The 16026-nt window shown below is 44.9% G+C and overlaps 1 protein-coding gene across 7 annotated transcripts in view; it reads left to right on the top strand.

Moving 5' to 3' along the window:
- Window positions 1–16026, top strand: part of LOC126249755 (serine/threonine-protein kinase NIM1) — a 518432-nt gene that overhangs the window by 289827 nt on the left and 212579 nt on the right. The gene's annotated exons all lie outside the window — the stretch shown is intronic.

Here is a 16026-nt window from a genome sequence, read left to right as displayed (position 1 = left end):
TAGGATGCCGCGCCGAGCAGACCCTCATTCTGCATTCAGCATTCGTTCTGTATTCTGTATTCTGCATCCTGCATGTGTACTGTAAGTGTTATTAGTTAGCCTCTGTTGTTATTATGAACCTGCCTACCTCAAGTACACTCAGCGGATTGTATTCTTGCTTGTATTGAAGTTAAGCAAAAGAACATTTACTAAACACTACGTGTGGACCTCATTGTTTTGACTTCGTCACACAACACAACGTCTGCCCGATATCCACCTCCGGACCGAACAAATAAGAAACAAGTCACAAAATATAATCAGCGCAACTAAGCTCTTTTTCCTACATTTCGGCTATTTTGACATCAAAATATTAATGAGGCGAACGACGATACGGTCAAGTTTACTCTAGAAATGTTACCGGGGAATTTGAATAATATTGATTTCTTTATTACCAGCCCGTTACGCAAGTATCTAGAAAAATGGCTAGCACGGAAACTGTTAAGAAAAGTGAAAGAACTTACATTAACAGTTATTGATAAAGTCGTCTACACACTCTGGTAGCTATCCCCAACCATGTCACGTCCTAAGCAGATCGGTTTGATCGTTGGTTTCCTATTCCACATTACTCAGTTTAGAATTCTGCCACTTCTGTTATTTAACCCTAAAATTAAAATGTGTCCTGTAGAACATGTGCTTACTATTGCAAATTTTCTAGCACTTCATCAATATAAAAAAGCACTCCGTCTTCAGGCCACGAGTGGCCTACCGGGACCATCCGACCGCCGTGTCATCCTCAGTTGAGGGGCGTGGGGTCAGCACACAGCTCTCCCGGTCGTTATGATGGTATTCTTGACCGAAGCCGCTACTATTCGGTCGAGTAGCTCCTCAATTGGCATCATGAGGCTGAGTGCGCCCCGAAAAATGGCAACAGTGCATGGCGGCCTGGATGGTCACCCATCCAAGTGCCGACCACGCTCGACAGCGCTTAACTTCCGTAATCTCACGGGATCCGGTGTATCCACTGCGGCAAGGCCGTTGCCGCACCTCATAAATATGGAAAATATTATTTAAGTGCAAAAATATATTAAACAAAAACATGCTTCACCAAAATTAGGAATCTGTACAGACGGGTCTCTTGCTTACAAGAAAACAGGTTTAGTGACTGAGAAGCAATCAACAATTGTCTTTGAAGACCATTCGCATTATTTCCATGACTTCTTCATCCATTGGTTCACAAGAAGTTCACGCTGGTTTAGAGTATACGACAGAAAAACCCTTCCGATAATGTTCTTGTTGCGCACCATTGTTCCGACGTGATGAGTGTACTGCAACATAATCTGGACATGTGTGTTTGGCGCTAGACTTTATAGACATTATGGACGATTACTCCTTATTTTACAAGTCTTCACACCTTTTAAGAAAAGGCTGTCGTATTGGAAACGAGAAAACGCACAGCTCGCCATCCAAACGGTAAACAAGCAAGGATCGCTAATCATGAAGTTTTACCTATTGCGTGAATACACTATAGAAGGAAGAATATATGATTAAATTTTTAGGTGATATTGGATGTATAGGATGTGACAATTAGTATACAGATGTGCCATCTCTAGCAGCAACATTGGCTCTATCCAAAAGGGGCATCGAGCCGAAAATTATTCCATGCGACTTTAATTTAATGTTCGAATCAATCAATCAATCGTATTGATTAATGATTAGTGCGTCCTACTCTCGTAAACCAACGACTAGATGATTTCAATGAGTGCGAGGTCTCGAGACGATGCTGTCCAGAGAAACAATCGAACACCTTGTCCACCAAGGTAGATCAGGCGCACAACAACAGGCCTCTCTCTGCTCCTCCTCCAAGGGAAGGCGCAACAGTGGTCTCTATGCTCACAGTCCGTGGTGCTCCGGATATCGTCACATTCTCCTTGTGGAAATGTACTTTTAGCTGTAAATTGGTCTAAGAAATGAAGCAATTTGTACAACGTAATTTTTTCAAAGTGAAAATTTCAAACTATTTTAAATAACCAGGAAACGGGCTGAATAAACACAGAAACAAATAAGAAATGATAGTATTGACTGTGTGGACACTTGTCTTGCGGCAAACTAGCCCAGTTTCCCACATAACATGGTTATACGATCCTACGCCGCCGAGCGAAGAATATTTTTGTGTTATCGGGCGCTAGTCTTGAGTTCGCTGACATCTTACATGGGGCGCATACTTTTATAACAGTTTGGGGTCGCAACCAACGCGAGCAGCAATATATCAGAACGATAAACCTCACTCTCCATAATCGACGATTCTGCTGGATTCCGATACGTGTTGGCTCGCGTTTCTTCCTCTTACACGAGGCATTACAAGATCATCTTACAAACGGACATTTTAATAAAATTTTCGACTGAGAGACCCACTGTATGCTCGTGCTTTATGCAAAAATGTAGATGCGTTAAACTCACCTAGTTTTGGTGGTTGTTCTGGAGAGATAATCAGTTGCACATCCAAGAATGCAGTACACTTCACACAAATTCGACATTTGTTGCATGTCGCCTTGATGGTGTTGCAGTTTTAATGGCCAGCAATGCATGATTAAATAGTACAAATATCAATGTCCTGTCATCAGTGACATCATAAAGACTGTAAAATCTGCTGGGCTTTGATATAACCAGAAGTTTCTGGTGGCACCCCTCTGTTGATCTGTTGTAGCGATGCAGTTGATCACTGCAACGATAAAAAAAGGGTGAGAGTGAATGGAAGGGGAAGGGAGAGATTGGATTACAATGAAGACCATTGGACTAAGAAGACCACAAAGATGCAGAGGAGGAGACCTTCGGAATGGCACAGACGGCTGAATTCGTAACCAACCCTCCCTGGAGTTAAATGGAAGAGGACACCGCTGCCCTGTGGAGTAGAGGGATCTTCAAAGGCTAAGGAAGTACATTTCAACAAAAAATCCTCATCCGTGTTGGAAGAAAAGAACAACAATCAAAGTCTGATAAACGCAAAGTTATCAACAAATGAAACAGATAGTGCAAATGAGGAGTATGAAGAATTTAAGACAATGTTAGTAAACTGTGCTGTAAAAGTCTGTGGTAAAACAACTGGTAACGTAAAACAGAAGGAAACCGCCTGGTGGCATCATAGGGTAAAGGAAATTATTAAAGGACGGAATATTTGAAAAGAGTAGAGAAACATAAACAAACCAACGGGATAAAACCAGTAGATGCCCATAAACTAGCCAAATTGGCACAAGGAAACTTACGGTTGAAAAGGTTGGGAAGTAATGACAAGTGAGAAGTTGGGAAATATTCACCCAAAAGCTAGAGGAGGACAGCAATGGAAACAAGTGAATACTATAAGGATTGATAAAAAGCAAAAGGTCAGATAGCGAAAGCCTAAAAGCGATAGAAATGGAAAATGAGAGTATAGTCTGGAATCAGAGAATATATGAAAAAAATACTTCAACACACTGCTGAATAGCAAGGAGATAACAAAGGTGGAATTGGAAATAAAGGATTTACCAAAACCTGAAGTGCAACAACCTGTCACCTCGGCAGAGACTAAGAATCCATGAAGCAGACAAAAGGAAGCAAATCAACCTGACCATATGAATTGACAGCGACACGATCAAGTCGGCAGGCATCCAAGGAACACAGTGGCTAGATCGAACACTGAGTCATTTCGAATGAAAATAAACTTCTTGATGATTGGAAGATGGAGATTATAAACCAATGTTCAACAAAGTAGGATAAAGTGTTCTAATTATAGAGGAATCGCCCTGTTATCACACCTGTCTTTCGATATTGGAAAAGATTAGTGAGAATTGATTAAGATCGTCATTAGAAAACCAGTTTGAAGAGGAACAACATTTATTCAGAAGCAGCGTAGGAACAACAGACCTGACATTTACCCTAAGACGGTTAATGTAAAGGTATTGGGAGAAGGTTAAAAACCTCATCATGCTCCTGGATTTGGAAAAAGTGTATAACAGTGTGGCAAGGTGTAAGGTCTGAGAGTGTTTAGAAAAAACTAATGGTTCCAAACTCCTTGTGCACAAATGGGTAATTACAGATGGGATTTGTTCAGGAAAGAGAGAGAGGAGTCCAACAGAGTAGTACAACGGAGTAGTGCAAGTGCATTTTTCCCATTAGTTTTCCATGTGTTTATGAATGTGATTGTGAAGGCAGTCACGGAAATAGTGAATGGTGATCTCAATGTTTTAGTCTTTGCTGATGATGTAGTTATTTGGGGAGAAACGGAACTAGATGTACAGTAAAGATTGGATGAATGGAACTCCAACTTTAAAGAATTCCAGTTGATCCCAAGCAAAAGCAACACTGTTGCAATGGTTATGAGCAGGATATCTTTCCAGGGCAACCTGACGATAGACGGAGAGGAATTGAATGTATGGAAGCTCTCAGTTGCTTGGTAAGTACAACAGGAAGGAATGGAACTGTAAAACTAGAACTACAGAACAGAGTATGGAAGCGAGCTGTCGCATTTTCCATCAAGAGCGGAACCTTGTGTGGGACAAAGGAGTTACTGCGAGGGCCAAACAAACCATGTTTAAAACGCACCTCCCGCCGATTGCGGCATACAGATTGGAGTGCTGTGTAATTAACAAGGCATATTTGAACAAGTTAAAAGTTTACGATATGGAGTTTCTGCGCTCATCCTTGCGGAATACCAGAAGACACACAATTAGGAATGAAGAGATCAGAGAAGAGATGTAAGTGGATCTGTCAAGGACTGAGAGACTGAGTACTACACGGTTCAAGTGGTTTGGACATGTGAAGACGATGGAGGATAGCCGCCTGCAAAACAATAGTTCGATAGAATGCGCAGGGAAAAAGACAGGACGACCTAGAAGATGGCTGATCAAGTTAAGGAAGATCTCACGACTGGAGGAGAAAGTGGGAAACAATATCAGGGCAAAAAGTATATCAAGATAGAGTAAAATTGAGGCAAATTGTTCATAAAAACCCACCCGGCTCGCTGGAAGGATACATAGATGACAGGACTGCGAATGCAGTCACTGTTTACCTAAATCTGAGGCCAGAATTTTATAGTCTGATAACCAATGAAGCCAAAACAGTACGCGAGCCTCCTTGGCGTATGCCTCTGCTGAACCGGTCTGAGATGGGATTCTTGTGTGCTTCTCAGTCTATCTTAACATTCTACATTGTGATGAAACTAATATCTAAAACTGATCAAAAAACCTAACTGATGAACATTGGTGACGTCTGCGCGAATAAATCTCAGTACCTTGAAATACTGAATTAGTGTTGTGCGGTATAGTAATTCACATATAATTTATTACTTATCTTTGTTTTTTCTTCGTAGTTTTATCAATGTTTTTCATTGACGCAGTATGTTTGAGTATGTTTCGTGTTTAAAGAGGAAAGATCCAGTACCATGATTTTGATGTGCGTTAACTTTAGAATTGGTTTCTTGAGTAAATTTTTCTTATGAGTGCTTACCTCTTTTAATGCTATGTTTTGAAGAACACATCTTAACACACAAAATATTTATTTACAAAGACATTTGTATGAAACTGTCCGTCTTAACACAGCATAGGATCACAACAGACAGTTATCAACGACTTCAACGAAACTCCTGTCGCAACTACTGAAAATGTGCTAATAGGTAAATATATTAACGATATGTTTAGTTATGGAAAGATGTTGTATGAGATCGATATACACTCCTGGAAATGGAAAAAAGAACACATTGACACCGGTGTGTCAGACCCACCATACTTGCTCCGGACACTGCGAGAGGGCTGTACAAGCAATAATCACACGCACGGCACAGCGGACACACCAGGACCCGCGGTGTTGGCCGTCGAATGGCGCTAGCTGCGCAGCATTTGTGCACCGCCGCCGTCAGTGTCAGCCAGTTTGCCGTGGCATACGGAGCTCCATCGCAGTCTTTAACACTGGTAACATGCCGCGACAGCGTGGACGTGAACCGTATGTGCAGTTGACGGACTTTGAGCGAGGGCGTATAGTGGGCATGCGGGAGGCCGGGTGGACGTACCGCCGAATTGCTCAACACGTGGGGCGTGAGGTCTCCACAGTACATCGATGTTGTCGCCAGTGGTCGGCGGAAGGTGCACGTGCCCGTCGACCTGGGACCGGACCGCAGCGACGCACGGATGCACGCCAAGACCGTAGGATCCTACGCAGTGCCGTAGGGGACCGCACCGCCACTTCCCAGCAAATTAGGGACACTGTTGCTCCTGGGGTATCGGCGAGGACCATTCGCAACCGTCTCCATGAAGCTGGGCTACGGTCCCGCACACCGTTAGGCCGTCTTCCGCTCACGCCCCAACATCGTGCAGCCCGCCTCCAGTGGTGTCGCGACAGGCGTGAATGGAGGGACGAATGGAGACGTGTCGTCTTCAGCGATGAGAGTCGCTTCTGCCTTGGTGCCAATGATGGTCGTATGCGTGTTTGGCGCCGTGCAGGTGAGCGCCACAATCAGGACTGCATACGACCGAGGCACACAGGGCCAACACCCGGCATCATGGTGTGGGGAGCGATCTCCTACACTGGCCGTACACCACTGGTGATCGTCGAGGGGACACTGAATAGTGCACGGTACATCCAAACCGTCATCGAACCCATCGTTCTACCATTCCTAGACCGGCAAGGGAACTTGCTGTTCCAACAGGACAATGCACGTCCGCATGTATCCCGTGCCACCCAACGTGCTCTAGAAGGTGTAAGTCAACTACCCTGGCCAGCAAGATCTCCGGATCTGTCCCCCATTGAGCATGTTTGGGACTGGATGAAGCGTCGTCTCACGCGGTCTGCACGTCCAGCACGAACGCTGGTCCAACTGAGGCGCCAGGTGGAAATGGCATGGCAAGCCGTTCCACAGGACTACATCCAGCATCTCTACGATCGTCTCCATGGGAGAATAGCAGCCTGCATTGCTGCGAAAGGTGGATATACACTGTACTAGTGCCGACATTGTGCATGCTCTGTTGCCTGTGTCTATGTGCCTGTGGTTCTGTCAGTGTGATCATGTGATGTATCTGACCCCAGGAATGTGTCAATAAAGTTTTCCCTTCCTGGGACAATGAATTCACGGTGTTCTTATTTCAATTTCCAGGAGTGTACATAAACAGACAAATTTATGTAATACATAATTTTGTTAACTGACATTAAAAATATAAGTGATTATAAAAACTGTAGAGCTAATAATAAAAATAATAATAATAATAATAATACTCACTGCAGGTGTTTTTCAAAATTATGAAATATTTTTCAGAATTATTTAATATTGGGTTCTTCTGTTTGAAAATCTTTTCACTGCGTAATTTTGCATCTGAATAGAAACTAATTATACTTTGCAATCTCTTTAACGTAAGTAAAAATCAAAAAGTAGCGTTGTGTAAAAAAGTCATTGGATCAGGTGGTGACTATATTGTACATATCGTGTCGTATACTAAAACTAAAAGCATGCCACTCATAATTTCCATTACATCAGCTACCTGATTATTTAGTAGTTCGCCGGTAAGTTTCTGAGAGTAACGTGACACATCGAAATCTGTGACTCGCACACAGAGGGCGTACAGAAGAAAGGAGTTTACACCTGAGCACAAATCTCTAAAGCGCGAAAATCTTCAAACGAGACTTCCTCAAAATGCGTGGGCCGGTTAGTAACGCAAGGTGGTGCTCCGTCCATTATGGGACGAAGTGCTAATTGAAGGGCGTGTCAGAGACAGGATGATTTCTCCGCATGAGAAGACGCCGACCTGTAACTGGAACACGAGACGGGACACAGCCACAACGCTGCCATCCGTATCGACCGGTGGCGCCCCCCAAACAAAAACAAACGATGGTATGTTGGGATGGAGACAAGTATCCACTCGACAGCTGGCGGCACGCGTGCGGTGTTTCTTACGCAACCCGCTCAAAAGAATGATAACGCCCCCGTGCTTCCGCGCCAACTGCTCGGCCGCCGTAGGCTCTCACGTTAATGTTAAGCAGTTAATGTCTCGCCTCCGCGTATCACTGTGGCTGGCAACATGCGTTTGATGAAACTAGTGTAGCACAGGTAACTGTTACAGATCTTATCTAAAGGGCAAGAACTGGCTCTCTTTACAGGCCAGGAAAATGTATTACATATATTGTCAGTAAGCAAGAAGACTAACTTGTTTATAAGTAGTTTTCTGAATGTTCTCAGCTTTCGTTGATTGCATTTGTCGGCCACACGCCATAAAGTGGCTTTAGACGTAGATACAGATAACTGCGATCAGAAACGAAAACCGTTATCTTCAAAAATGTTATGCAAAGAAACAAAAGGGCTAACATACGAACATACCGACTCTTAAGCATAACAGGCATATTAATCTACATCTACATCCATACCCCGCAAGCCACCTGACGGTGTGTGGCGGCGGGTACATTGAGTTCCTCTATCGGTTTTCCCTTCTATTCCAGTCTCGTATTGTTCGTGGAAAGGAGGATTGTCGGTATGCCTCTGTGTGGGCTCTAATCTCTCTGATTTTATCTTCATGTTCTCTTCGCGAGATACACGTAGGAGGGAGAAATATAATGCTTGACTCCTCGGTGAAGGTATGTTCTCGAAACTTCAACAAAAGCCTGTACCGAGCTGCTGAGCGTCTCTCCTGCAGAGTCTTCCACTGGCGTTTATCTATCATCTCCGTAACTCTTTCGTGATTACTAAATGATACTGTAACGAAGCGCGCTGCTCTCCGTTGGATCTTCACTCTCTCTTCTATCAACCCTATCTGGTACGGACCCCACACTGCTGAGCAGTATTTAAGCAACAAGAGTACTGTAACCTACTTCCTTTGTTTTCGGATTGCATTTCCTTAGGATTCTTCCAATGAATCTGTCTGGCATCTACTTTACTGACGATCAACTTCATATGATCATTCCATTTTAAATCACTCCTAATGCGTACTCCCAGATAATTTATGGAATTACCTGCTTCCAGTTGCTGACCTGCTATATTGTAGCTAAATGATAAGGAATCTCTTTTTCTATGTATTCGCACCACATTACACTTGTCTACATTGAGATTCAATTGCCATTCCCTGCACCATGCGTCAATTCGCTGCAGATCCTCCTGCATTTCAGCACAATTTTCCATTTTTACAACCTCTCGATATACCACAGCATCATCCGCAAAAAGCCGCAGTGGACTTCCGACGTCATCCACAAGCTCATTTATGTATATTGTGAATAGCAACGGTCCCACGACACACCCCTGCGGCACACCCGAAATCACTCTTACTTCGGAAGACTTCTCTCCATTGAGAATGACATGCTGCATTCTGCTATCTAGGAACACTTCAATCCAATCACACAATTGGTCTGATAGTCAATATGCTCTTACTTTGTTAATTAAATGACTGTGGGGAACTGTATCGAACGCCTTGCGGAAGTCAAGAAACACGGCATCTACCTGGGAACCCGTGTCTATGGCCCTCCTGTGTCTCGTGGACGAATAGCGCGAGCTGGGTTTCACACGATCGTCTTTTTCGAAACCCATGCTGATTCCTACAGAGTAGATTTCTAGTCTCCAGAAAAGTCATTATACTGGAACATAATACGTGTTCCAAAATTCTACAACTGATCGACGTTAGAGATACAGGTCTATAGTTCTGCACGTCTGTTCGACGTCCCTTCTTGAAAACGGGGATGACCTGTGCCCTTTTCCAATCCTTTGGAACGCTACGCTCTTCTAGAGACCTACGGTACACCGCTGCAAGAAGGGGGGCAAGTTCCTTCGCGTACTCTATGTAAAATCGAACTGGTATCTCATCAGGTCCAGCCGCCTTTCCTCTTTTGAGCGATTTTAATTGTTTCTCTATCCCTCTGTCGTCTATTTCGATATCTACCATTTTGTCATCTGTGTGAGAATCTAGAGAAGGGACTACAGTGTAGTCTTCCTCTGTGAAACAGCTTTGGAAAAAGACATTTAGTATTTGGGCCTTTAGTCTGTCATCCTCTGTTTCAGTACCATTTTGGTCACAGAGTGTCTGGACATTTTGTTTTGATCCGCCGTCAAAAGCGCCGACTAACGCAAGTACGATGGGGCTCATCTCTGAGGTAGCTAATGCCAATGGTTTCAGTGATTTCTCTAAATCATTTCGGTGATTTTGTTTTCAATAGACCATGGCCTAAGTTATGCCCTGTTGTTCTCCAGTACTAACTTATTCCCTGTCTATAATGAGTTCATCATTGACAGAGACGTTGTATTCTAATCTCACTTTCGTTCGAAACTTTTTGACGGCCAAAATACTCCACTTCAGTATTTGGTCAGCAGTGACCAGAGAAGCACAGTTCTTAATCACAGGAGTTTGTATCAGTATCCCGTGTTAAACAACAACCCGTAATTACTCACTTTCTGTATTGTCTCACGGATGGAGCACATGCCGATGTTAATAAAGTTACCCTCTCTGACTGTTTGAGAGGAACAGTAGTTACGACACCAATAAGTTGCTTTCTTCTCATTCTTTTCATTTCCATAATCAGATAAAACACAACAATGTACTGTACAAACAGTCGCCATAACCTTCTTTATACAATTCAAACTCGAAAAGAAGTAGCAACCTGTTACTCCCGTCATGTCCTGTTTTATCGGCATTTGAGAACTCTTAATGATGAAAAGATCTTAATTGTTTTGTTATGAAATCATTCACAAAAATAACTTGGACAAGTAGTGAACGTAATGGGACAAGTTGTCAGAACAGCACACTGTCACTACACAGTCGTTAATGAGCGTTATATCTCTGTATTTCTCTGAACAAGAGTCCTCTAATACCTTCATGAAATAGACCTCAGAACCTAAAATAAAGCGTAGTTTCTTCAGTATCTCAAAATTGTATTAAGCGTAAATTATAAACTTCTAGATGAACTGATTCCAAGTAGAATAGCTTCTGCATTTCAATGTCTCATCTCAACTGGGAAAGCTACCTTCCGGAACGGTCGAGACTGTAGTAATCAGGCACTTGCCTCGACTTGAAAACTGGCTACATTCCTTGATCTTTCGGCTGCTAATGGCACCATTCGGAAAGAACGTCTTCTTCTGAAACTCATTAAGGCTGTACCATGTCGCAACATCTCCTCTGTGATATACTATATACTTACTAAAAATTTTTTCGAAGTACTTACAGAACTTGCCTGTAGCAGATTCCACAAACTTATAAATTACCAAACATAGGATTCTGTCTTGTCCCCAGTTCTCTTCAAGTTTTGCTATCATGACCATCCATAAATCGCACCTTGTGAATTCATCCATAGTGACAACGTCAATCTCACAGGCAGGGGACGCGCTGTCCTAAGATATTCAGTAGATGAATAGTCACTTCATATAATGGCATATACAGCTTATTCCACTAAAGATAGAAAAAAAACTATATTCCACCTCAGGAATAGGAAGGTAAACTAGCAGCCTAGGGTCAGGTGCAGGAATCACACACTAAAGTACGTTCCAAGACACGCAAACGGTAACTTGGAAACTCCTGAGCTTGGGTATTAACGTGTCACATAATTCTGGCGGGAAACGCTAAATGTAGAGCACTTAGGAGAACGAATTTCAAGCCGTGAGCTCGAAACCTGTCTTAGAAGAAATTGGCGCCAGTTCGTTTAGAAGTACTGCTGCACAGGATATAAGTGGGATCACAGTATTCCAGTTCGGAAATGTGAAAGAGGTGCTATTGTACTTAACGTGTACCTGTATGCCATTTAGTGTGGTCAAGACATTAATCGACTGGAGGAAGTACACGGGTACGTAGGGTGGGCCAGACCACGATACTTAGCCAGCAAGTATGAATGCACGTTCACGGGTTTACAGGTGGAATTCCTGTCACTAGCGACTGACGTGGAAATTCCACCAGACCATACTTACAAACATTTAATGCACACAACACAGCATGCAAAATTAGATCACATTATTTTCTAAGCTTCCACAGCCTTCCTCAATATAAAAATTGTAGATTACTTAAATCTTAGCTTAGCAATATATACTATTCATGTTAACGCAATGTTTTATGAGATACTATTAACTTTATATTGAAAGTGGTTGACATTATTGTCATTTGCATTTGGATAAGACTTATTATGAAACTATTTTTATTAAGGTTGAGTTATTGGGGCTTGTTGATGTCAGATCCTCTTGAGTCACAATGTCTGTGCAGATGGAGTAAACGGGGCAGTGAAGGAAATTGTTTACAGTCTGCTTAGCATCACACACAGGACACGTCTTGGTTATCGAGTCCCCATTTTAAAGTGTCACTTTTACTTCGGTAAACTTCCACGCGAAGATGACTCGGTGATCTCCATATTGGCCGTGGCAGGCTGTTTCCTGGGGTAGCCCCTCCTTTGGTGGTATCCAATCACGTTTAACTCTGTCCCGCCAATGTTGAAGACCTTGAGCAACAGTTTCATACCCCCCCCCCCCCCAGTGGGCCCACAACTCTTTTGTGGATATGTGCGTAGCAAGCACGGGACCCCGAGCTAATGTGGCCCTCCTTCCTTTCGGGGCTGCATACCTTCCTTTTCCGCATCCTTCCCTATCCCCCATCTTCGCCCCTCCTCCCCTCACCGCTGGCTCTTTCCTTCCCTTTCTCCCCCTCTGGGAGTATGGTTTGTGCCTACGTCTGGAGACGGACGCTCGTAACTGTAATGCATTCTTCGCCTTCTCTGCTAGTATGTCTTCATCCATTCTTTGTTCTTCTCCTTTCCTTACCTCTTCTATTTACCCTTTTCTCCGCTGCGGCGTTTGAGACCTCTCTTCTTTCCTTTCTCTTTCTTTGTTTTTCCCTTTCTTTGTTTTTCCCTTTCTCTTTCTTCCTCCCTGTGCGTGTCTGAAGGCCGACCCACGCATTTTCGTGCATAGCCGGTGACGGGGTAACGCGTAATTCCCCGCCCCGGGTAGACAGGTAGAACACGTATGTACCCCCTGGTAATAGCAAGGCCCAGGGAGGGGTGATTACCTGAGCTGATACCTTCCGAAAGTGCCGATTGGTCCCTCCGTCCGTTTGTCAGGAGGTGTGACCTGAGGTGTGAACAATCACCTAAGGCGGGAGTGCCCTCAGAGAGGGCCCCCACAAGGGAGGAGTGCGCCATCGGAGACGCTGGTAATCATGGGGGATTCTTCCGCAATGGTTTCCTCACCTTCCACTATGTCTGCTCACAAGCGTAAGTTCACTGAGTCTCAGCCACAGACAGTTCTTCCGTCATTGCCACAGTTCCTTGTTGTTTCTCGGTCTGACGAAGTTCACGACTTCTCCACGGTCAACCCTTTCATTATTCAGAAAGGTGTCGACGCAATCGCAGGTCCTGTAAAGTCTTGTTCCAGATTACGGAATGGCACCTTGTTGTTAGAAACAGTCAGTGCCCTCCAAGCACAAAAATTGCTGCGTACTTCACTGCTCCATACCTTCCCTGTCCGGGTTGAAGCGCACCGCACTTTAAATTCCTCACGTGGAGTCGTTTATACACACTCCCTCGACGGATTGTCTGACGAAGAAATTCAGCACTACCTGTCTGACCAGGGCGTAACGGCTGTTTATAGAGTTATGAAAAGGGTTGACATGAACATCATTCCAACCCGCACTGTCTTCTTGACATTTGACAAAGTTCAACTCCCATCGAAAATCAAAGCAGGCTATGAGATAATTTCCGTTCGCCCTTACGTCCCAAACCCTATGCGTTGCTATCGGTGTCAGCGGTTCAATCACACCAGCCAGTCCTGTTCCAATCCGGCCAAATGTGTTACGTGTGGCAAGGATGCCCATGAGGGTGCTTGTCCACCTCCATCCCCTCGTTGCATCAACTGTATGGGTGACCACGCTGCTTCCTCTCGAGATTGTCCCATTTTTAAAGACGAAAAGCTCATCCAGGAAATCAGAGTGAAGGAAAAGGTGTCGACCTTCGCTGCTCGAAAATTATTCGCCAGTTGACAGCCCACCGTGCCTCAGACAGAAAATACAGCACTGTCCTTGCCTCTCCTCGGCCAACAAAGGAGGCGGCCACGCAGACTTGTGACCTCACCTTTAGTGCCACGGTCGTCAGATCGGCCAGCGCAAAGATCGCCCATTCAACTCACCACTGTCGCCTGCCCACTCTATGGCTCACCCTTCATCGGGTTCTGCTAAATCTCGAGCCCAAAAGTCAGACACCAAGACTTCGAAAAAAAAAAGCATACTCGTGAAGATTTTTTACGTACCCCAGCTCCACAACCATCGGTTCCTCCTTCATCTAAACATCATGTTTCCAAGAAGGCTAATAAGAAACCCAGTTCATCTCCTTCTCCGCCAAGGCGTGTCTCATCTACAGCACCACCTGGCGGAAATCGCCCTCGGCCGTCTTCTGTGTCGCCGAGGCGCACTGCTGGCGGCCGATCAACCGGCCAATCGCTGGTGGCAGGAGCAGCTACTGAACAACCTATGGATCAGTATCTTCTGCCTTCGGCTGAATGCCATTCCATGCTGTCGGTCGCAAGCTCTGAGCAGTCGTTGAGTTGACGGCAACCTTTGTCACATTCCTCCATTTTCTGTTCACCCTATGTCCATTATCCACTGGAATATCCGCGGCATTCGAGCCAATCGGGACGAATTATCGATCCTCTTACGATCCTACTCGCCGGTCATCTTCTGTCTGCAGGAAACAAAGCTGCGTCCCCATGACCGCTTTGTTCTCCGTCCGATTTGATCTGCCCTCTGTTGAAGGCACTCCAGCCCATGGAGGACTCATGATTCTTCTCCATGATACTCTGCATTATCACCCCATCCCCTTAAACACTTCCTTCCAAGCTGTCGCTGTCCGTCTTTCCCTTTCTGGATATACCTTTTCTCTTTGTACTGTATACATTCTATCGTCCACACCAATGGCACGAGCTGATCTCCTTCATCTTCTTGGACAGCTTCCACCCCCCTATTTGCTGGTTGGGGACTTCAATGCCCACCACCCGCTTTGGGGATCTCCACATCCTTGTCCACGTGGCTCACTATTGCTAGACGTCTTCCACCAAGCGGATATAGTTTGCCTCAACACTGGGGTCCCTACATTTTTGTCTGCCTCCACGACAAATTTCTCTCATTTGGACCTGTCGGTCGGTACTGTTCCGCTAGCTCGGCGCTTCGAATGGTTCGCCCTTGATGATACACACTCGAGTGACCACTTTCCATGTGTCCTTAGACTGCAGCCTCAACTGCCATATATGCGCCCGCGACGCTGGAAGTTTGCCCAAGCCGATTGGACACTTTTTTCGTCTCTAGCGACATTCAATTACCGTCACTTTCCTAGCGTCGACGATGAGGTCACACATATTACAGCCGGTATTCTTACAGCTGCGGAACGTTCAATACCACGCACCTCCGAATTGCCCTGGCGCCCCCCAGTTCCTTGGTGGAACGAGGCATGCCGTCACGCAATACGTGAGCGGCGACGTGCTCTTCGTGTTTTCCGCCACCATCCTACTTTGGCCAACTGTATCCGCTATAAGCAGTTCCGTGCGCGATGCCGTCGCGTCATCCGCGATAGCAAGAAGGCAAGCTGGAAATTCTTTATTAGCTCTTGTAACACCTTCACTCCCTCCTCGGAAGTTTGGAGTCGGATTCGACGGTTATCAGGCGCGCCTAGTTTCTCCCCAGTCTCTGGGCTCACTGTCGCGCATGATACATTAGTGGACCCCGTCGCAATTTCTAACTCATTGGGTCAACACTTTGCTGGGATTTCGAGCTCTTCAAATTACCCGCCAGCGTTTGTCCCGAAGAAACGTGCAGCGGAAGTGCAACCTCTTGCTTTCTTCTCTCAAAATCGCGAAAGCTATAATACTGTTTTCTCCATGCGGGAACTCCAACATGCACTCTCTTCTTCTCGTTCCTCCGCCCCAGGACCGGATGGTATCCACGTCCAAATGTTGCTGCATTTATCAACCCATAGTCTGCGTTACCTCCTTCGCCTTTATAATCGAATTTGGACCGACAGTATTTTTCCCAGACGATGGTGGGAAGCTATCGTCGTTCCTGTTCCGAAACCTGGAAAGGACAAACATCTCCC

Source organism: Schistocerca nitens, chromosome 3 (genome assembly GCF_023898315.1).
Source record: "Schistocerca nitens isolate TAMUIC-IGC-003100 chromosome 3, iqSchNite1.1, whole genome shotgun sequence".
In the NCBI taxonomy this organism is placed as follows: Eukaryota; Metazoa; Arthropoda; class Insecta; order Orthoptera; family Acrididae; genus Schistocerca; species Schistocerca nitens.
This window is presented reverse-complemented; position numbering and strand designations above follow the sequence as displayed.